General features: G+C 45.3%; 1 long non-coding RNA gene across 2 annotated transcripts in view; it reads right to left on the reverse strand.

Moving 5' to 3' along the window:
- The window catches only part of LOC142802734 (uncharacterized), an 87,131-nt gene that overhangs the window by 60,101 nt on the left and 4,449 nt on the right, over window positions 1–22,581 (reverse strand). The gene's annotated exons all lie outside the window — the stretch shown is intronic.

Raw genomic sequence — 22,581 nt, forward strand, 5'->3', positions numbered from 1 at the left:
CTCGTCAGTATAGCCATTCAACGCATGCGGAGCATTCACTCCCCCTGGGTACTCTTTGATGATCGACCAGGCCCATCGACAACAACAGCAATCACCACGGACAGCTCTAGGAAGAAACACCTGGACGCCGCCTACAGTGGGCACGAGAGCAGTGGTATTCGCACAACTATAAGCCACTATTTCGTCGCCATGCAGGTGTGTACTTCTTCACTAAGCGCTAGAAGATCTAACAACCGCTGTTGTTTACCGACTGTTGTTTACCGACATTTTGTGTGCCGCAAAATGTTTACCGACTAACCACCCCCGGTTGGCTGCCTACAAATCTGCATCATGCATCTACATATCTGCAATTAAATCCCTTATAGATAACTTTCTTACTAACCCTTTTCCGTCTATGTTTCAAACTAACGCAAAAAGTTCTGCCGAGTAAATAGGCCGCTGTCCGACAACCATATTTCCTTGATTAACTCATTCGGTAACGAAATTCGTGAAGGTCATTGTGCTGCTGTTCCAAACAAATATTTAATGGAAAACGTTTCTTTAGAGGAGCATGTACAGGCGTACATTCGGGGAACTTATCTGGTAGCAGAGGGCATCTGTGTTTGGGACGAATAATTAACAGTATTCAGAAATAGTTTTATACCCTACTGCCCGATTATGTGAGTTTGAGAACGTAGCACAATGCTTTTATTTAACAATTGTAAAAAAAGATGCCATGCATATTTTTATGAAACAACATAGCATTATGTACAATGGCACAGACAAATTGGTTTTTTGCTTGAATAATGGACATTTTCTCCGCCGCCTAAAAATAATATGGCCAGACAATTACGGTTAAAACTTCGCACACTAGGTATTAACCACAGTTGTAGTATGAATATTCACTGACTGATCTCAAAAGTTTGCAACGGTGAAAGAAAGATAATAACCATTTTTTATAACTACCTGATCACTTGCAATTAATAGGTTTATACTGATTTAGGTAGTGAACAAGTTGCAAAAAGTTATTAACCATTGCAGGTACTGAAGGTCAAGTAATGTAGGCAGTAAAAATGTTCTAAAAAGGTAGCAACGGCGCATGAAAGATGATAACCATTTCAGTCGTTACTTACTCATAAGCAGTTGCTAACTTTGTACTAACCTAGGCAATAAACAGGTAGTAGAGTTAGTAACAGTTCAAAGAAAGTTAGCAACAGCTGCACTTACAACCTATTAGCTTGCACTTACTGCCTTGTCAGTAACTTTTTTTTATAGAGGGTGTATGTTTGTGCGAACGTGCGCGTGAATGAAGGAATTCCAAGTTAAGCCCAGATTCTTCATTATGAGGAGTTACTAACTGGCCCAACGGCAAGTTCTAACAATCAGCGGATAGAGGTTATTACATGCTGAACTCGTGGACACGGATGTCATTGCCGGTTACACAGACCGCATTTTGACAAGGGCGAAAGGAAAAAAAAACAGCTCCTTCACTCACTTAGATGCGGTCGCAAGTTCGAGAAGCTGAGCTATGAATATAAATGTCTAGTCTTCCACCAAAACGAGCTTCACTATTTTATCACGTGTTTACATGAAAAATATGTATATATATATCAAACTTCCGTGAATGAATTCATGGGTAAGTGGTAAGACTGTCTTTTTTATGATGAAGCGGTGACCTGCGAGCCTTAAAGCTCAATTTATAAGTCCACCTAATGCGAACCTTTTTACCTGAATTAAGTATTAATACTTCAGGAAACAAAACGCAACACACATACAGCAAACGTTTCTCTGCCTCACGGTGCAGTAACATTACTTTTACTGGCGTCTTGTTTTTTGACCTTCCTCTCTACTTTCGCGCCACCATTCTCCAACCATCTTTTTTTTTACTGATCTCTAGCACGGCAATGCCCCGCCGCGGTGGTCTGGTGGCTAAGGTGCTCGGCTGCTGACCTGCAGGTCGTAGTATCGAATGCTGCTGCGGCGGCTGCATTTCTGGTGGAAGCGGAAGTGTTGTAGGCCCGTGTGCTCAGATTTCGGTGCACGTTAAAGAACCCCAAGTGGTCGAAATTTCCTGAGCCCTCCACTACGGCGTCTCTTATAATCATATGGTGGTTTTGGGACGTTAAACCCTTCATATCATCATTTATTTATCTATCGAGGCCGTGTTCATATCTACTGCGCTGCCCTTAAACGGACTCGAAACAGCACCACATCTGAAAATACAAGAAAGAAGAACGCCATTTTCTGCTGGCGTTTCTCTCGTCTTTCTGGCGCATTTCGCGCCACAATAACAGGGAGTCACGTGACTTAACAACGCTACATACCCTTGAGTGGTCGAGATACGTGAAATATCAGTTGTGAATTTTCTCCTAAACTGCTTTGACTATCGTGCCCAATGAAGTCATTTCACCTCGTTTCGTGCAATTTCGACTGCGCAAGTGGAGGCAACAGCACGTAGGCCACAATCGCAAACTCCTGATAGGCTCGACATTTAGTGCGTGCGACGTGCTTTTGAGAAATAAGTGTGGAGAAAGAGATATCGCCCGTAGGAAGGTTAGCGGAGGCGAGAAAAAAACTACTTCTCCTTTGAACTCAGGGGGGGGGGGGGGGGGTTTGAGGCCTTTAGAGGTTTGCATCCACAAAAACGACTTGAGGTAAAAAGTATCATAAGAGAACATCTTAGCTAATCATGATACGGGGCATCTTTTTACTGAAGCCGGTTGAGGGATTAGAAAACGCCCCTGTGGTGAAGGAAGAGGAGGCCAACGGCACGAGTGTTCAGTTTGCCACGCTACAATGGCGGGGCAGGTTAAAAATCTTTGTGAATTTGGCCCATGGTCATCACGCACGCCAACGCCTCACGTAAAATATTTAATCCAGGCATCGCTCACATGCAACATTTTTAGAGCAAACTTGTTTTTGCTGGGCACTTCCTGCTAACTCTTTAAAGTGGAAGCTTAGGCTATTCGGTGCATAGTCACATTTTCCACTTTTTTCAGCGCAAGAAAATAAGAACAATTTTGTCTACCATGCACTTTCTTCCTCTACACGCGCGCTTAAAAAAACTTGCAAATATGCTAAGTTTTTACAGTTTTATTTCCGACGCTAAGAATATATCATCTGCCCTGTAATATTTTCATTACATATTGATATCCCGATTTGTTTATTCGCCGAAGATAGGTAACGTACCCGAATGAGGTGTTACGCTTACGATATAATGCTAGAAGTCTGGTCAGTAGGAGTTGTTTACGTAGTGACTCGCACGACCCGAGCCAAACGGTGCCCAGCCAAGGGAGTCCGCGGTGGTGTGATTCGCGCATATCCTCGCGAGAAGCAGCATACTGCTCATCACGATCAGCGCTAAAAAAAAGGAACTCGAAAGCACTACTTTACTTGAGAATACTGCACACTGCATGAAGTGTGGCGAGTGATAGTTTTTTTTTTGAATCCTCGCATAAGTGGCAAACCTGCGATGTTTGCGAATGCGGACACCGCCACGAGAGACAACCGCCTTGCTCGGCCCGTTGCGATGTGTGCCAGCAATTTCAGAGAGCGGCGCAAAAGGCGCCTCCCCGACTCCGCAGCTCCGATGAGTGGCCTGCTTCGAACGCTCAGCGGTTCACCTCAGGCCACTCATATTTGACGTCTCGGCGGCTGCGTACACATCGGTGCCACTTTATTATAGCACACGTGCGTATGGTCACAGTTTGCACCAGGTTCAAAAAAGTGTGCAAGCTATGTTATTTATCTTGTATCTATCGCTTCACAATCTCCTGAAGACGAGCTGGGCGCATGGTCAGAAAACATATTCGAACAAGTGGCGCGAGTTTTTCCTCCCATTTCAAGCTGCCCTAGTCTTGTTTGCCCTACCCTTCGTTTCTGTAGTCGTATATTGATCTTCATCATTGATTCAGTAGCATCTATCACATAAAGAAAAAATACGTGTTTTGTACGGTGTCTTATTGAAGTAGAAACCCTGCTTGATATTTTTTCTATTATCACACTGGCAAGTCTATCGAGCTGGAAAACTTCCCAACCCCTATTCCCCAACCCAATGAAGGATAGCATACCACATAAACTTCTGGTTAACTTCCTTGCATTCATCTTTTCTTTACCGTTTTTTCTTGGAAAATTTCAGTGTAGCCTAGCCTTGGTTATCACGTGAGCGATAAAGAATCTACTAACTCGACAACATCCACAAAGTTAATATTACCGCGTGCACAGACGGAACAAAGCGCTCGGCTCTCAATGTTTAATTACAAAGGAAATAAGACACGTGATTTTCAGTCAGTAAACTGCAGTGCCAGCAATGAGAAGCAGAAAATTACTTATAAACGTCACAGCTTATGAACATGATAGCAACAAATTGGAAGGTCCGGTGCAGAATGGCAAGCAGATCGAAACGTGTCCCGCGTTTCTCACGCACAACTGACGCATAAAATGCACTCACAGGTACAGATGAACGCGAATAAACGTCTCAATTGTTACTTTGCTGTGTCTGAAAAGCGCGCCTTTTTAGAAATGGAGACTTTGTGACGATTGCAGTGACTTTTGTGCTCTCGGTAACTACAAGAGAATCGTTTCTGCGAATGCCCAAGTCCTGTCAGGGCGTACAATTGTCAACACCGCGGGGTAATAGCACACGTTAGCGTCCACCCTGCTCCCTCTCCGCGGGGCAAAGTACGCATGGGAGATGAGAGCGCGCGCCTCCGCGTCGTGGTGATGTGTCGACGCGCACCTATTGCGCCATCTTGCTGGTAATGCTGGAAAAAAATACCCCCCCCCCGAGATGCCCGTCACCAGCAGTAAGTGGTAGATATAAATAGCTTGCCGTGTGAACGTTGAAAGAGGTGCTCCTTCGTGGTTCAGTGGCTAATGCCTCGCACTCACATTTCAGAGGTACCGCGTTCTATTCCGTGCACCAGACTCTTTTCTCTGAATTATTTTTATTTCTTGCGCTTTCATATATATACATACGTATACATATATGGTGAGGGCCTGAGGGGTGTCGACGCTCACGGTAAAATCCAGCCGAGAGTATTCATTTAATTGTTATAGCAATAAAAACAATGAAGCCTTGAAAGAAAACAAATGAGTTAAGTTGTGCAATCTATGAAAAGGCGCACGGAATGACAAAAAAGATAACAACACGACTTGCTGAATGTTTGCACAGAAGGTAAAAAAACAAGAGAAAATTGGTGAAACCGGAGAGAAGTAAACAGAATCTCTCATCGGTTTCCGCTAGTTGCTTGTTTCTCGCCATACGAAGAAAAAAAAAAAGAAAGATACGAAGAAAGAGTACAAGCACCTTATAGTATGTTTGTGGAGAAAAACAATGGTTGCATGTTCTAGTGGCTCCTGTTGAGAATTAGTTTCCAAGGCCGAGGACGAGAAACTTCTCAAAAAGAAAAAAAAAGCTTTTTTTAGAACTATTTTCTTTCACCTCTTCAAGGAGCTGTCGGTATGCCCTCGTGTATTGAGAACCTTGACATTTACCCAGAGCTTGCCTTTGTGACCTTAAAGCTTTCATGTTTGATGCAAATAAACTAAACACGTCAAGGTGGTGAATTTCTGCGGGGTAGGAGCACCAGCAGCCACCAAATAAAATGACACCTTTGAGAGGAAAGTAAAACTTTTAGAGCGAGGCCATGTATCAATGCACAAATGACACTGGATCTGTGAAGTTGTTTGATCTGCTTCGCAAACACGAAATCCTTGCACGGGTTTCACTGCTTTTGCATCGAAAACAAATAAAACTTCGGCTCGACTTGCGCACTTCACTTGCATGCGGCAGTTCATTTGCTTTCGTGCAGAATATTTAAAAAAACACGTTTTTTGTTAACTAGAAAAACGATAAGAGCTATGACATGATCTGGTTTTTCTTGAAATATATCTGATTAGGTGCTGTCTGACATGCGTTTGATACGAAGGTGCCGCCTCCTCCCGCATTGTGCTGAAGAAGCGACGGTGTTATCAGCGGAAGCGTCTTCGGTCAGCGGTGCGATGACCACATAATTATTTGCCCCTTTTCTAACTTCTATGTTGGCTTTCGCCGCTAACGAAAGACGTCACATTGCAAACATGCACATTTGTCCATCCCAATTTACAGCCAATCGAGCCAGACGCTGAGGGTTTGGGTGTCATTAATGCTAACTGAAATGAATTGATTTGAATTTGAATTTTATATAAAGAGTTGTTTAGGATGAAGTGGCTCAAGGTATATTACACTGGCTAACAAAGACGCCCTTACCATTATATTGCGTGAGGGTGGAAAACCACGGAAGCAGGGTGGTGTTCCTAGTGCCCGGTAAACAGTAGTAGACTGGCACTGAAAGTGGCGAACGGAGCGTCGGCCGTCGATCAACTGACAAGCGGCGAAGCGTGATGGCATTTATACACTCGCCATCGAACATTGTAGCGTTATCGCTAGGGGCAACAATAGATTCCAGAATAATCTGAAATTTTCACGAAGTGGGCGTAATTTCAATAAAATGGTCCACTGCAGTCCTGTCACAGAACGAGCGCTCAAAATGGGCGTGCCGCCAAATTCTTGCGATAACGCGCCGGAGTGACGCCGCGAGGTCAACGAAAAAAAAGAAAACAAACATCTAAAGGCTCCCCGGGCGCGCGACGCTCTCTCCTCGGAAGCGTGGCTTCGCCGACGAACCTCCTCACCCCACATCGGCGGCCGAGCAAGCACTGGGAATTTCTAGAAGGAAATAGGCGTGGTCATGCCGAGTTGAGTCATCTGACGCGGAGGCTATTCGAACCATCTCGCCCTCTCCCCAGCCTTCGCTGCGTATCGCGCCGACGAAATGACGAGAACTTTCTGGAATGTCGCGCGGAAGGTATTAACCGAGCAGCCGAGACGAGAGAACAGGAGAAGACGGAAGTTAGCGCCAGAGCGCGTAGGGATTCCGCCGTGTAGTCGGCGAAGGTTTTGTCCGTAGGGACAAGGCAGGACAAGAAGAGGATTTCCACCTGAGGGTGAAGGCTCGAGCTACAGGCAAGAGCGTGTGTCTACCGCCATCGAGCGAAGACGCGTGGCAACAGCTGCGTGTGGGAAGCCGACGTGTTTCCGGCGAAGAAGTTCGAAGCTTGGAGAGTGGCCATTTGAAGACGCGAGGTTTCCTGCAAGAGAAACTTCGGCGAGGTTTCCTGGAAGAGAAACTTCAGGGGGCAGCGGAGCGACAACAACGCTGGACTTTGAGTGAGTGATTCTCGGAAGAGTATCATTCAGACTTTTGTTCCAAGGACTTTGGACTGAATAGGTTTTCTATCCCTTTAGTCTTTAAGTGTCTTGGTTGTTCAATGCATGCGACTGCATTGTAGTGTGTATTGTTGTCTGTGTCCGTTGTTTTGAGTGTGGCTGATTGTACTGTGTAGTACGTTAGTTGATTGGTGACATATTGTACTCAACTATTGTGGAGTGTGCATAATCGTGTATTGTTTTCGGTCTGCCATTATTGAGAATATAATTTTGTTCGTTTATCAACTCACGGCTCTGACTTGTTCTTTGGGCCACAGCCGGCGTCTGCTGGCGCGCCAATAAGGACCACTTCTAAATTGTCCACGCTTTCGTGGTGCGGTTCGGGGGTCCGATACTTCGGCTCTTGGAATTAGCCCGGCGATCGCCTCCCTAATTAACGGGACCTGTGTGACAAGTCCTGAAGCTTCTCAAACACTGTCAGCGTGGTCTGCCCTGAGAATCGCGTACAGCGTAACTGGGTGATAATAAAACTTGAGGAAGGAACGTGTCAATATTTAAATCATTTTAATGCCACTAGTTATCACGCACCAATTATTTCTAATGGAGGTAACTGCCCTCAAGCCAATAATTTCAAAAAAACTTGGTTAACGAGTTTTGTTAATCGGTAGCGTGTCGTTTTATATGTGGTAAGGTATTTCCTCCTCGACATAGAGTCTATGTGCGAGAATGACCGGAGCCTGAAAGTCGTGTAATTCTTATAAAAAATATGTACGGTAGCAAGTACTACACTAGTCGTGTAAAGCTGAAGAGAGGAGCTGGTCGATCTTGGGTGCTTAACGTGGCTTATTTGGCTCATCCTATAGGTCTACCATTGTCGTCAACCACAGCCTGTCACAGTCCATAGAGGATATTCAAACTGCGGCGCCAGAAACTGACGTGGCAACCTGGCTGAGGCAGCCTCGGTAAAAACGTGGACTTCTCGTCATTCGTACTCGCCTCGCACCACGCCGGGCAAACTCGGCGAGGTGGCTGCGCGGACTGTGTCTGTAAGCGTGGCTTGGCGATGTCCGCCGTTCAGCGCATTCGTGGATAGGTGAGGCTAAACTCGTGTGGTGCGCAGCTGTGGCTTGGTTATTTCTAAGTAACGGTGCAGAGGGTTTGTTCTAGAAGCCCAACGTGTTACTTTGAAATCTAAGAGCACTCTGTTCCAAGAGTTCTTTGAAAAACAAAACAAAAAAACATGACGCTTTGTCACCAGGGCCAAGGAGGCAGCGAAGGCCAGAGGGTTCCTGAAATGAGGAGACCTCCCAACACAGGGAAGAGGCGGGTCTGGCACTGTGGCAGTATACAACATTTTCCCCCACTTAGTATAGATAAGAGGCTCATACTTTCTGTTGCGCGAGCCATGGCCACTTAATGTTATGTGATGACATAATGATTCGTGTCTCGTTTGCGCCCGGGACGGCTCAGTGCTCTCTCATAGTAGAGTACCCTGTACTCTAAATCGTTACCCCATTTTTCTAACCCCCCCCCACCCCATGACCCAGAGACGTTTCCATAGCAAGTGCGTCTTTCACGTGCTCTCTATAAAGCTTAGAACTTAAGATTTTTCATGCAATTTCATGTCCAAGTTCCTCTTATATTTCCTGTTGCTCGCGACAGATTCAGTCGTTAGAAGCAGCGTCTACATTTTTTTTTTCGCGTAAACCCAGCTAATACAGTAACGTAAAGCACTGCATTCAGGTCTCATCATACAGGCGGCTAGCGATAGCAACAGCATAATGCTACCTTCGCGTTTCTGAGTAGAATCAGAGTAACTCGTGATAAGGCTAAGCACTTAACGTTATTCAGAAGATATACTCGAAAATGCAAGTCTTATAATCTAGCATGCACGCTTGAGCTTTACTAACATAACAACTTCTATAGGTTAGCATACTTTTTATCAACTCTTATAAAATGCACCCAAAGTTTAGTGTGCCTGGTTGGTATAAAGCTAGCTCTAGCACATTATATATATAAAAACTGCCGCAATCTCTTCATTATTTTTTTCAGCGCTCTATCTTTGCTTCCATTTTCATACGAAGGTTCGATTTTGCGTGTGTTTCACTTGAGAATAAAAAGGAATCCTTGGTTTTGTAAGAAGTACAGCGTTGAAATTCCTTAATGGTAAAAATGTGCTTTATTTTTTGAAAGTCAGAGCTCTAGCAATAAAGTATGAATAGGTAAATAGCCCGAGAATCGACTCAAAGTTAAAAAAATAAAAATACTCAATCAAGTAGGTTTAGGCACTAATAATGGGACGTCGGCAGCCCAATTAACAGCGTACATCAGGGACCTCCACTTTCTTGAATCGAGAAAGTGGAGGTCACTACCATTCATAATAATGTTCGGGTCATACATAACATCAATAGTCACACAAAAAAAATTTCAAGGCACCATGCATTGGCCCCCTTGTGATTCCTAATTAACCTCGACAAGGGAAGGAGGATTCCTTATTAATGAGCTCCACGACGTCGGAAAGAGGTATCCTTTCACCGCCAATCTGGTGGCCCGATGATGCTTTTTTTTGCGGCGTCTGGGGAGATTACAGCTATGCTGCTAAATTTCATCTTGACGTTGTCGCTGTACCTCAGCTCTGTACCTCGGCATCTCACCTCTCTAAACGGCGCAAGATCTCACTTATCGCTTTGAACTACAATTCAAAGCCTCGACGCAGGTACGAGGGAAATATAACGCTATAGGCGTCATCTGTCGTCTAATTTATCGTGACAGCAGTTAGCTGAGGATAGGGTTCACATTGTGTCCGTCTCCATCACCCTGTTCCATTTGCATCTGCGTGCGCAGTGTTCTCTTTCAGGGGGAAGTGGAAAGATTGATTGTACCGTGCCTCCCATATTAGGTCAAAGTGTGGGGCATACTTTGCTCTTTCACCCTTCTTAGGTGACTCTATGTCCAAACCCTTCCCCCCCTGTTGCAAACGCGCACGCCTACGCTTGTGTCGATAAAGATCACGTGGACAATGACATTCGCCGTTGTCCGAGTGATTGTTATCCTTGTATGTGTGTCAGCTTCTGGAACACATATAGATTCTTCAATTTTCGTCTGTGGTGTTTCGCTGCTAAGTTCGTGGCTGTTCTATGCATCTTTAACAGTCTTGTGGAGAAGTTGAGATTACCATCACCTTAGCTTCATCACTTCTATAAGTTCTGCAACTAAAAAAAGATAAAGTATTTATTACAAATAGCAAACAAACACGTAAAGCAAAAAGTACACTCCCAAGCAGACAGTAAAGATGGTTACTCGTGAAGCTGAAACGTGCGGCAACAAGATCGTTGTAATGAAGAGCGACGTGGAAGCCGTGGAGCATGGGCTGGACAGCGGAAGTGGAAGAGGCAGAATAGAACAGCTTGCATGACGAACGGGTGTTGTGTCTTTCTCGCTCACGACAATGGTGCAGCCGACAGGATTCAAACCTGTGCGGGGAAACTCCATTAGATTTTGTAGACAATGCAGCCGAAGCCCAAGTGCTGCTCGAGAAACTCCCACTGAATGCGGACGTTGACCCCGGCGAACGCGTTCCCGCCATTGCCCTGTTGATGCTTCATTGCTCGCAACGCCGCTTTCTCGGATCGCTGTTGTCGCTTCCATGCATTCAGTTCAAAAGGCTGCCGCATCCTCGGTGCGCAGCTGCTGCTGGCACTTCACCACCCGAGCCTGTACTTAAGACTGAACTGCTGCCTCCGCACGATGCACATGAATTCACTCACAGATTAGCTGTCGGCGCTGTTCTTGGAAAGTTTTCTTTTGTTCTTGTTTTTTTTGCTATTGTTATTGGTGCGGCGACTGCTGTTACGTAGTGTGGGTTATGTGTTATTGTGTCGTTATAACGTTTGTAATGTGCTGCAATGTGCTATATGTGTAATAACAGTTAGAAGCTGTTATATGGTGGTTGCGTTTTTTCACACGGGAGTGGTGGTAGTGTTGTCCTGGAGCTGTTGACGCATTGCGGCAGCTGCCTGCTCACACACTGATTCTGGATTAGTCAGGCGATGTATATGTTCAACTTGCGCTGCTTTGTGTTGTCCGAAATTGGCTTCCCTGTGATGAGTAGTCGTAGGTGTCTGAGAATTAACGATACGATGCTTTTGTTTACCCTGCTTACGATCTGCAGCTGCTCACTGAGCCTTTACTTGGAAGACAGCGTTACTAGGCTTCTCACGCTTGTCAATCTGTGGCTGCTCATTGAGCTTTCAGCACTTCAGCTCGGGATTTGAGTGGCATTGACGCCGTCTTTCTAGGAGTGGTTGTCAAATGGAGTGCACTTATTGGGTGCTGAAGAAAGGACGGTAGGAAGAGAAATCAGCCACTTGGTGAAGTGCCGGAGCCTGAAGACCTCTTTGCGCGTTTGTGCTGGTGTCACAAACAAGCGCTCGAAAACTCGCGTGCCTCCGATTTTTAATAGCTACGTGAAAACCAGGCGCCAAGCAGACACGAGAGGAGATGGCGTAACGAAGAAGAAAAAAGCATAAAAAGACGCCGCTCGTGCCTCTTCTCTCCCTCAAAAACGCCACCACCACGCCGACCACGTTCATCGCATCTAACGCCGAGTGGTCTCTAGAAATATCCAGAAGGAAGGAGTGAGTCACGGGTCACGGAGAGTTCAAGAAAGGTCCTGCTCCTTTCCCAGCACTGGCTGTGCAGTTCGCCAACGAAACTTCGATAACTGAGGGCGAACGTATATAAGCGGGCAGCGGATGGTGGCGATCAGGGGATGAAGTGAGTTTTCCACCAAAGGACGAAGGCTTCTCATTTAGTGACCAAGCATGTGATGCAGTGAGTGTGTCTTGAACGCCAGTGGGCGAAGACGTGTTCTGCAGTAGCAGCGCGTGAGTGGCCGATGTGTTTCCGGCGAAGAAGTTTTGTTATTGAAGTGTGGTCAGTTGGCGACGCGACAGTTTCCTGAAAAAGAAACCTCGGACGCAGCGGGATGATGACCGGTGCTGAACTTAGAGTGAGTGTTTCCTTGAAGAGAATCATTCAATCTTTGTTCCAAGAACATTGAACTGAATACCTTTGACAAACGTTTTAGTATTTAAAAGTGCTTTGGTTTATGAATGCATGAGATTGCATTCTAGCGCGTGTTGTTGTTTGTGTATGTTTTTTAAAATTTATTGGATTATCTTGCGAGTGGTATCGTATTGTATTTGATAACTGCCGACTGTGTATGTTTGTGTGTTCCTGTTCTGCCTCATCTGAGAATATATTTTTGGTGTTGTTATCAACTCTCGACTTTGCCTCGTTCTTCGAACCACAGCCGGCATTTTCTGGCAAACCAAAAGGGTCAATTTAAATTGTCCATGCTTTCTTGGTGCGTTTCGGGGGGCTGATACGTCTGCACTTAGAACAAGCCCAGCGATTGCCTCCCTATTAACGGGGCAGTAAGCCATAGGGTTCTGATCGTTTTAGACAGTATCAAGTGAAGTGTACCGAATAGTTAGCTATTTTACTACTTATAATATTTTAGACCTCGTTTGTTTATTAAAACCCAGTTTCGAGAACTTACAGCCTGGTTTTAGGCCTGTCCTGATCCCTTGATTGTGAGATTGATCACGCCACATGAGATGCATTATTGGACAAGCCAGGCCCTTAAAGTGGTCTTCACTTAAAACAAGATTTCTGTCAGCAGATTTTGTTTTCAACTGAGGCTTAGTTTCATCTCTCAGATCTGCGCATACTTCAAGAAGTACCTTTTGAATGAGGACCCTCGACAATAGTTCACGATATGTGCTTAAGCCGGAAAGGCATACATCCTTGGTAGCCGGACTATATAAAGAACATGTGTATGAACTTTATGCGCATTCTGTAGACCCTGCAGTTAGCGCCTGACCAACGGCGCGCGCTATTTACCTTGTATCTGGCTTGGCTCACACCTAATGAGATGCTAACTATGATGAGAAAATGGAGGCATAGGCCTGGCTGACTCTCTGGAATGGCTCTACAGGTAATAAGCGATAATCGGGATGTGCATGGCGATCAAGGGAACGGTGCATGCAGCCACGTAAGTATAGGCACAATAAAGCAATCTGCGAAGTTTCTTAAAGGCCTGTACAGGTTATATAGAAACTCCATGCTTGCCCAATCCCGCATGTTTATGGTCAGGCGTGCCACAAGGGAGTACCTCAATGAACGTACCAATGAAGACGCCTTTCGGTATTTGGCTGGCGTACCATTTATTTGGGACATGGTGGTGCCGTTATCCGAGCCAAAGTCATTAGAAGCGTTGACAAAGAGGTATTAGCAGGATGGTGTGCAAGCCCCGAATGACACAGCGTTTCGTAATTAACCACCGGAGGATGCAAGGCGCGCTGCGCCCTGCGGCGGTTGATAGTCGTCAGACCGCGTGGGCGAAGATGAGACGGGACAGGGAGCAAGTCGGCGAATACGCGACTCAACTGGACGAGAAAGACAAATACGCAAAATGACAAGGCTAAAAAGAGGATTATTTTGCCTTTACATCTCGCCCCCTTCTCTTCTAAGAAGCGACTTTATTTTTCACTAACGACTGCCACAGCTGTGCTGCTAATGCGAGAAGAGAGGTTCAAAGTGCGAAGAGGGCCGACAAGTACAAATTTTTTGCTTTGCCCTAGAAAAAAGGTTGTTTAAGCCCCGTTTAATGAGACACGGTCTCACGGACAGCGTGTTCATCTCGAGTTAGCAGCGCCCGCTCTCTTTGTCTTGGTGTTTGCAGCTGGCACTGACACCACCGCGTTTTCTACAGATTTCGCGTGCGCTAAGTGAGACAGAAGACCATCCTGGGCTTGTTCATTTCGGAGGCATGCATTAAGTGCCGAAAAGGTACACACCACGTTACCAACGTCCGTCGCTTTTTGTGAGGCTGGAGATTTCCCCGTGTTTGTTGTTTCTTCTCTTATTCTTTGTGCACTGTTATTCGGGTGACGAAACTTTTTTTTTCGTGAATGTAATCGTCGAGCCTTATTGCTCGGAAAGTCAGAGTTCTCTCCTTACTGGCGTCTCTTTTCTTTCTTCAAAGATAATTGAGACTAGTGATTGCTTGGTGTGTACACGACCGTCTGCCTTTACATCCACGCTGCTTCAGGCGCACGTTGTTTTAGCTAAAGTCCATTCGAGGCATCTTCGGTGCACTGCCGAGGCATTTACTGGAAACGTATTCACACAGCCATTGAAGATAAAGGAATGTCGAGGCTTTATTGCCGGCATCGTCATTAAGTACATGTCCGCTAAGCGCGACCTGAAACATGACCCTGAGAAAACACGATAAGACATAATAAACGAACATGAAGTTAGTGGCGTACATGGTTTCAAGAAGATTAATTTACAACATATTAGCTTCCCCGAGAAGTTAAGTGAGAGAAAATTCGGTCCTGATGCTTGTTTCCAGAAGGACGTGGCAGTTTTTGTCATTGCCACGGACTTTTCTTCATTATCAGTGACATATTAAGAACGTAGTTGTTTGCTTTTGTCGTTACTTTTTTTCGTCATTACCTTTAATAGAATGACAGTGTTAATGAAGGCCACAAAGTTAGACTCAAAGGAATGCACACTGGAAACTCATTCAACAAATTGCCGCTTCTCTCTTCGTCTCATCATAGCGCATACCGCACTCCGAGAGAAAGAGAGAGAAAAAAAACGATAAAAAGAAAGGCAGTCCAGAAGAGCATCTGGTACACTACCCTGCACTGGGTTGAAAGGTATATAGAGTAGTAAGAGAGAGAGTATGGGAAGCCCCGCACTCAGTCAATTGTACAGTCACTCACTAAGGCATGCGCGATTTAGAGATCTCCCATTGGATTCAATAATCCAAGCCTTTCCGATTTCAGAACGAGAAAGGCGCCGTGGCCGAGCCATGTTGAGTGCTAAAGAACAGAAAACACTTGCTTGTGTTTTGAGTGTGTGGAAAGATCACTGAAACATGGATGCCGCAGTGCTTAGTTTTCTGCACCTTCGCAAAAATACTCGAATCGCTTGCTTTTTTGAAAAAGTGGGGGTTCAAAAAAATAAGCATTGATGTGACGATGCACGGTCCTACCAGGTTCGACGCACCGCATTTAAAGCTTGCAGCTGCTGGTGGGCGCAAGCCACTGTCACTATAAGAGTGGTGAGCCCGCTCAACATCGCAAGGGTGGTGTAGAAAAATGTGTTCTATCTCTGGTGGTCTTCATGACATTGGGTGCCAACATCAGTGATAGAGGGCGTGAAATTTGTGTCTCCAGCGCGTCGCATTGCATGTTTTCTAGTGTTTTCTAGACAACACAGGAAGACATAGTTAGCAGTTACAGAGATAACCATCTTATTCGAGAGCGTGTGCATAACACCCATCAAAGACCGAATCATCGAAACAATAACCTGTTTTTTGATTGCCAGTGCACGATTGTAATGACAATCTGTGCATGCTACAGTAACTCTTTTCCACACAGCCATTGCTACCCTGTCTGTTAGAGGGGCTCACATACACAAGGCTCTGTTATAAAAGCAATGCTTAGTTTTCAAAAATAAGTACGCTTAACTTTTATATCCACTCACGATAATCGCTTGCAACCGGGCTGCGTAGTTCACCGTGTTTAATAACCGGGCGGACTCCTATTCTTCGACGATACCCCATCGTATATAGAGCGATGAGTTCGGACTTTATCGCGAGCCCAGCGAAGCACCCAACTCTCGTTGACCATCGTCTCTTTCGTCAGTAAGTGAAGCCGAGGACGTAGCCACGCTGGCGAATTGATCACTGGAACAATTAGGGCCATGCGGATCGTTACGGCTTGGCCGAAAATTGAAGCGCAGCCAGAGAAGTAGCTTTGTTGGGTGCCCATCGACCGAACAAGCTGCGCACAATAGTTGTCAGCTAAAATAATCACACAAGAAAAGTCGGAAGTTTCTCGCTCGACCGGGAATTGAATTCCAAATGAATTCCTTATGGGAGGCTGCTCCGAAGGCTAATAAAATAAGGATGAAGGAAAAAAAGATGTACCGTAGGGAGTCTGAATAAGAAAAACCTTTTAAAAAGTCTTCGGCAGAAAGTACTTTTTGCCGGGTGGCTCATTAATAAATTGAGAGTGACCGCGTTGTCGATGGTCTAAAGATATTACATTTTTACTTATTTGAAATGTGACCTCATAGTTCCACATGTCGATTAATTTTATGATTTCAATGCCCATGCCTCAATATACCGATGAATGAAATTGATATTTGTAACATTGATTTCATGAATCCTACTTTGCCGATAAAAAGAGACTTACTAAAGCTCAAATAAGATGTCGTTAACTCAATATTATCGCGTTTAGCAAAATGAAAACTGGCTTTTCCCAATGAGCGCATTTTACTAAATGTCGGCACCCTCTAGTTAGAGCACTACAAGCATTTCAAGGCTAGACTAAAAGGTGGTAAAATAACTGCGGTCAAAATGAGCAGCCTATTTGCATTCGAACTTCGAAATCGAAAAACATAAGTGCTACATTGTTTAACAGCCATTTGTAATTAGCATGTTCATTCAAACTATCGAGCTGCTGCCAGTATAGATGGGCAGCCTAAAACTACGTAATGATTTCAGAGAGAGAACGCACGTATGTTTCGTGAACCCTCCTGAAACCGCTGCTGAATTAGTTCGTTTGTGGTAATTGTCATTGCAATGCCTTAAAAACCGCCTTCAACGGTGATGAAGATAAGTAAGGTCGTAGAAAAATACATTTTGCGCATCTGAAAGGGCACAGAATTTAATAATGAAAAAGTTGAGATGTTCAAGACGGAAATCAACTAATTAAAGAGAGAGCTTGATGAAACCAACACAGAGAACAAAGAAATTAAGAAAGAGAATGGTCGCCTTTTCAACGGCCTAAAGGAAATTAAAAAAAAGGTAACAGTTTCGCCAAAAGGGCAAAGCAATGCAAAAGAACATATTTGAATGTCTTACGAAGCAAGGCTAGCATGTTGTTTGAGGTATAGCGCATCCAGGACGGAACAGAGAAGAAGACACAGAACACACACACCATGTATGTGTTCTGTGTCTTCTTCTCTGTCCCGTCCTGCATGCGCTATACCTCAAACAACATGAATAACCAACAAGCCCGCCGTGCAACCGTAGAAGGTTCGCATTTTTAGGAGCAATATTAATTGTGATAAACATGCGCTTGCTCAATAACCAAGTTTTCTCTGGCGCGGACACAGTAGATGCCCTCAACAAGGTTCATGCGTAGTGATGGCGTTGATAAATGAAGTGAGGCTGGCAGTCTACTCCTTTAGATTCAGTCTCACGTAACTCTACAGAACACTGGTGTAAGCGAAAATGGCCGCTCCAGGTACACTTTCGCCGCCGTTTTTTCGTGTTGAGAATGCATCCCATAGAAACTCCCACCTTCTGTGAAGGAAAAAGCGACGCGCTGGGCAATTATAAGCCCCTCCCCCCTTTCCCACCTTGTTCACTCACGAGATAGGCACTCGTGTGGACGACCCCGGCCGGAAAGGCGACGTTCACACACAAAAAGAGGAGACTAGCACATCCTTCCCCGTATATATATATATATATACGTGAATGACCGCGGCAACGGTGACGGCCAAAACGAGACGAGGCTGTTCATATAGTTGCTACCGCAATAAAACAATTAGTTGACTTGCAGCAACACAGTCGCAAGAACATTATTTAAGTCAAAGGCAATCCAGTCACGCCAAGTGAAAACCTTGTCTTAACCATGAAGAAAATTGCTGTCTGCGTCGAATTTGAAATTCAGGATATATACATCGAAGTAATTCATCGTGTTTGGACAAAGGATAAGGCCAAACAAAATATCGTGTTTAGGTGTGCATCTTGCAAAGTGAGAGACAGGTTCCTGAAAGCAGTCAAAAACACAGACTAAACACGTTGTCCTTGGGTTTGAAAGACAACCTTTATGTTTTCAGTGATGAGCATTTGTGTTCAGCAATCAAAGTACTTCTGAGCAAAGCGCTAAATGCAAAGTGGGACATAAATGAAGGTTCACTTGTATATCTGATGGGATGATACCCATGCACAAAACGAAAAATCCGCATGTAGATCATGTGACATACGCCGAAGATTTGCTCAGGTACAATAGGCGTAAAAAAAGAACAATGAATTTCGCTCACTTTGAAGCAACTCGCGAAGGGCATGGTTACTTAACAGTACGTTATGATGGGCTAGTTGGTACATATTAGGCTGAAATACATGGCGCAAGGTTGACAAAGAGAAAAGAGAAAAAAAAGACGAGACAGAAAGAGCGCCACGCGCTCTTTCTGTCTCGTCTTTTTTTTCTCTTTTCTCTTTGTCAACCTTGCGCCACGTATTTCAGCAGCATGGTTACTTATCGCTGATTCAATGCAACCTGCCCAGTATGTCTTATATTATTATTTTGCATTACTAGAGCTGATAGCAATAATATTTGATAGAGTTTAACGTCCCAAAAGTACGGATGATAATGAACGAAAACGTAGTGAACTGTTATGGAAATTTCACCCACCTGGGGTTCTTTAACGCGCACTTTAGTCTACATGCAGGGACCTCAAGCATTTTCACCTTCATTGAAAATGCGGCTTCCGCAGCCATGATTCGATCCCGCGGCTTGCAGGTCAGCAGTGAAACACCATACCCACTGCTACACAGCGAAGGATTGCTCGAAATAACGCCACCGCGGGCACCGATGGTCAATTTTAGTGTTCGATGAGAAATCTTAGGCCTTCGCCACGAAAATTCCTGGCTTTCCCTGACCGATCTCATCTGCTCTCGGCATCGAACGAACGTGGCTTCCACGAGATGTAGCCACCAATCTACACCTCATACTTTGCCTTCCTTTTATCTCGTAATGAGAGGAGCAACGACAAAAAAGAATAAAGTAGCGGGAAAAATAGAAAAATAAACCAGACACTGTTCTTAAGCTGCAACTCAGAAATCGAAACCAGGCTGGCTTTCCCACAATGCCATTCGAGCCCTCCAGCGGACGCAGAGAAAAAGCACCGTCTTCAGCCGCGTACCAAATCACCGGCCAATACTGTCCTGCCTAAGTTCCTACCGGGGCAATCAACATGGAACGCGACGAATTCTTCCACCGCGATGCAACGACAGAGGAAGGGAGAAGAGGTCGGAAAAGGATGAACTGCGTTCTCTACGAAGAGAAAGGGAAAAAGAGATCGCAATGTCTCACAAATCGGCACTGGCAGCAAAGAACACGCTTCGAGACGAGAGCCACTGCGAGTCCAGGGCAGAACAGATGTCGACGTCCGTCTCAAAGCACCGACAAGAGGATTAGAGGCACACGACAAATTTCCGCCGACGGCCTCCTAATCCCTTTAGTGTAGCATAGCTCTCGATCTGGGGCCCAGTTCTAATTTCACGCACTGTACACTGTCGTCTCGAGCTTGCCTTGCTGTGGTTTCTTACCGCACACCCAGCAAGACCTGATTACGAGTAAAGAGCTGTCACGGCGCTCGACAGGGTAGGTTCGCTGTTTCGCCAACATTCATTAAAAAAGGAGACGCACGTATCCCTACCTCTTTCTTAGGTTTTGCTTTGTTTGCTTCGATTTTCTTATTTCGCCTACTATCAGCGACTGATATTGGAGCACCTGGCTAAAAATAAAAGAAGCTGTATTAAAAAAGGACACAAAACGCACAGATGACGCGAAAAAAAAAAAGTGATTGGAGAAGAAAAAAAAAAGAAAAGAATGAAACCCGCGATGAGCGTAGTCTGTTTTCATCATTATTGAAGGGGAACTAGCCGGTAAGCAACAGCAGCCGGATTAGCTCTAGGGACGTACTCACAGATCGTAATCACATGAACTCCATACAGAGATGCGTATAGTGAGGTTATACTATAATCCTGGCAGAATTCGATAGTCACCTTGCATCTGTATGTAAAAACCTCATAAATGTGCTTTCCGAGCCCTGGGGCCACTTTTAACAGGCTTAAAAAATTGCAGAGCATCCACGGAGTGAATGATGCATAATGAGGCGAAACATCCATCAGTCCGTCCGTGCTTCCGTCTGTCCGTTCGTTCTTACCTCCATCCGTTCGTGTGTCCATGCATCCGTCCATCTAGTGAACACTCCAAGTACCACCATCTCGCATCTTTTCATCTTATATTCACCATATACGAGTGTCGCCATCCAGTGGACATTCTAAAAAATAAAGGAGATGTGGCTACTACTACTATTAATATCACCACCACTACTACTAAAACTACTACTACTACTACTACTACTACTACTACTACTACTACTACTACTACTACTACCACTACTGCTACATACATCAGGGAGGCACGACTCATGGCTCTAGGAGCCTCGTCCCTAAAAACATTACAATAGCCCGAAACATGCCAAAGCGTAGAGCTACCCTACCTATCCGATGTGTTCGCTTCTCTCGGCAACTGTTTCTTCAGCTTCAGCTGAGCTGATCATAATACGTAGAGCACGTTCTCTCAGTCTCCTTCGGAAACTTGCGTGTCTTTTGCATCACGTGATACTGTAAAAAATACCGCTTGATCAGGCGTGCCTTGCACAAAACAATATTAAATTTTGCGGAAACACTACTATGTACTCGAAGCCCGAAGCATGCGTTCGCAGCGGGCAATGCTCTGACGACGTGCTGTGGTCGGCTGAAACGGCCGCTCCCTGTCGAGGTCCGCAACGCAGGAATGCGAGACAGAGAGAAGAAGCAGGGCATATTTCATTCGGGTCGGGCTACCACACGCAAAAGACCCCAGCCACGCCTCGCTACCAAGTCGACTTTGCTACGCTCAGCACACAAACTTGCTCATTGATAACCCGTCATTTTCGCACGCCTCGTCGCTGCCCAAATAAGACGGTCCGGGAAACTAGGAAGGCGCGAAGAAAACGGGAGACGTGTCTCGGGCTGTCGCTGTATGCACAGCTAACCCGCATTGTTCGTATGGATGAATGAGATACTCGCAGTGCAACCCTCGCGATACGTCACCCACTTCCTGACGCTTTTCTGTGCAGGTAAACCATGAGAAACGACGTCCTTCATTCTCCTCCTGCCATATCTGTACTTCTTTCAGGCGTAAATTTGGACTTCGTAAACTTTTGCTAAGCGCTTGCGTCTCCCTCTCATAACCGAACTCGCATCTTGCTCATTCTGAGTACAGTTGATGTAGCGCAGTGCGTGGCATTTTCACCTGAGAAGGGAAAGTATGCGCATAAAAAGTTTTTTTTTATACAATGCTTGTTAACACGACAGCATTAAAGGGCTCTTTTTGCAGCGCTGTAGGCTTTGGCGTCATTGGTTGGAAGCGAAAAAAATCATCATCTTGCGCGTGACCGAGAAATTCAGAAAGGTGCAAATATAATAAACGATAAAAACTCCTTGCTTTGAGTAGGGATCGAACCCGTGTCGTATGCATAGCAAGCGGGTGATCTACCGCACAGCCAAACGTCTGCATATATAAATGCAGTGAAAATAGACACTTTTAGTTGGGCTCAAGGAGAAGCTGCATACGCTGTGAAAATTACGTTGGTACGCGGCAAGTGAAGCGTGCGACAACACGTTTAGTTTAACGTACCTTGATGCGTTTACCTCAAATAGATAGATTATATGTGAGATGCAAGGGTTTCTAATGCTTATCAGCGCCACCGACGTTAGAAGTATGCTATAGGTCACACTGCTGTGGTCCCAGTAATAACGTGGCCTCTCTGATCTCTACGAAACACGACTGCCAGGGTAAGGGCCACCAGCATACAAGTCAGGCCATGACGTTGGCTGTGTAGATTTCAGAGGCGAATCTCCTTAAAGCGGCACCCGTTCGTCCCTCGTCGTAGTCGTAGTGCGTAACGAGTCTTACGTTTTGACCTGCAAGGTGGCGCCGGTGGGAAATTTCTCCTGTGCGTTGTTGAACAATGAAAAATTCGCAGCGTGTGCGTTAACTAAACGCCGAATTCTCCTGTCTCTCACTCCCAATAAGCAGCCATTGGCATGTACATTGAACACTATCTGACAAGAAAGGGTTGCTACGTTATACTCGCTGAGCGCAACCTCCTTGGTTTTAGAAATGTTTAGCGAGCGTTGGGCCGCAGTGCCATGAATGTAGTGAACTAGTATATACCATAAACTCGAGGTGGTTAAAGGTGGGAAGTAGATACGAAGCGCAAGCCGTAAGCAAGTAAAAGCCAAACTATCCTGTCTCTCATTCCCCCTAAGCAGCCATTGGCATGTACATTGAGCACTATCTGACAAGAAGGGGTTGCTACGTTATACTCGCCGGGCGTAACCTCCTTGGTTTCCCACAATCCCTCGCTCTTTTACTGGTCACCGACTGATTAAAAGGGGGACAGGGTCCTCAGTACCATGTTTCGAGAGCTTCAGTACACAGATTGTGTGATAAACGTAACATCTC

Source organism: Rhipicephalus microplus, chromosome 3 (assembly GCF_043290135.1).
Source record: "Rhipicephalus microplus isolate Deutch F79 chromosome 3, USDA_Rmic, whole genome shotgun sequence".
NCBI classification, from domain to species: domain Eukaryota; kingdom Metazoa; phylum Arthropoda; class Arachnida; order Ixodida; family Ixodidae; genus Rhipicephalus; species Rhipicephalus microplus.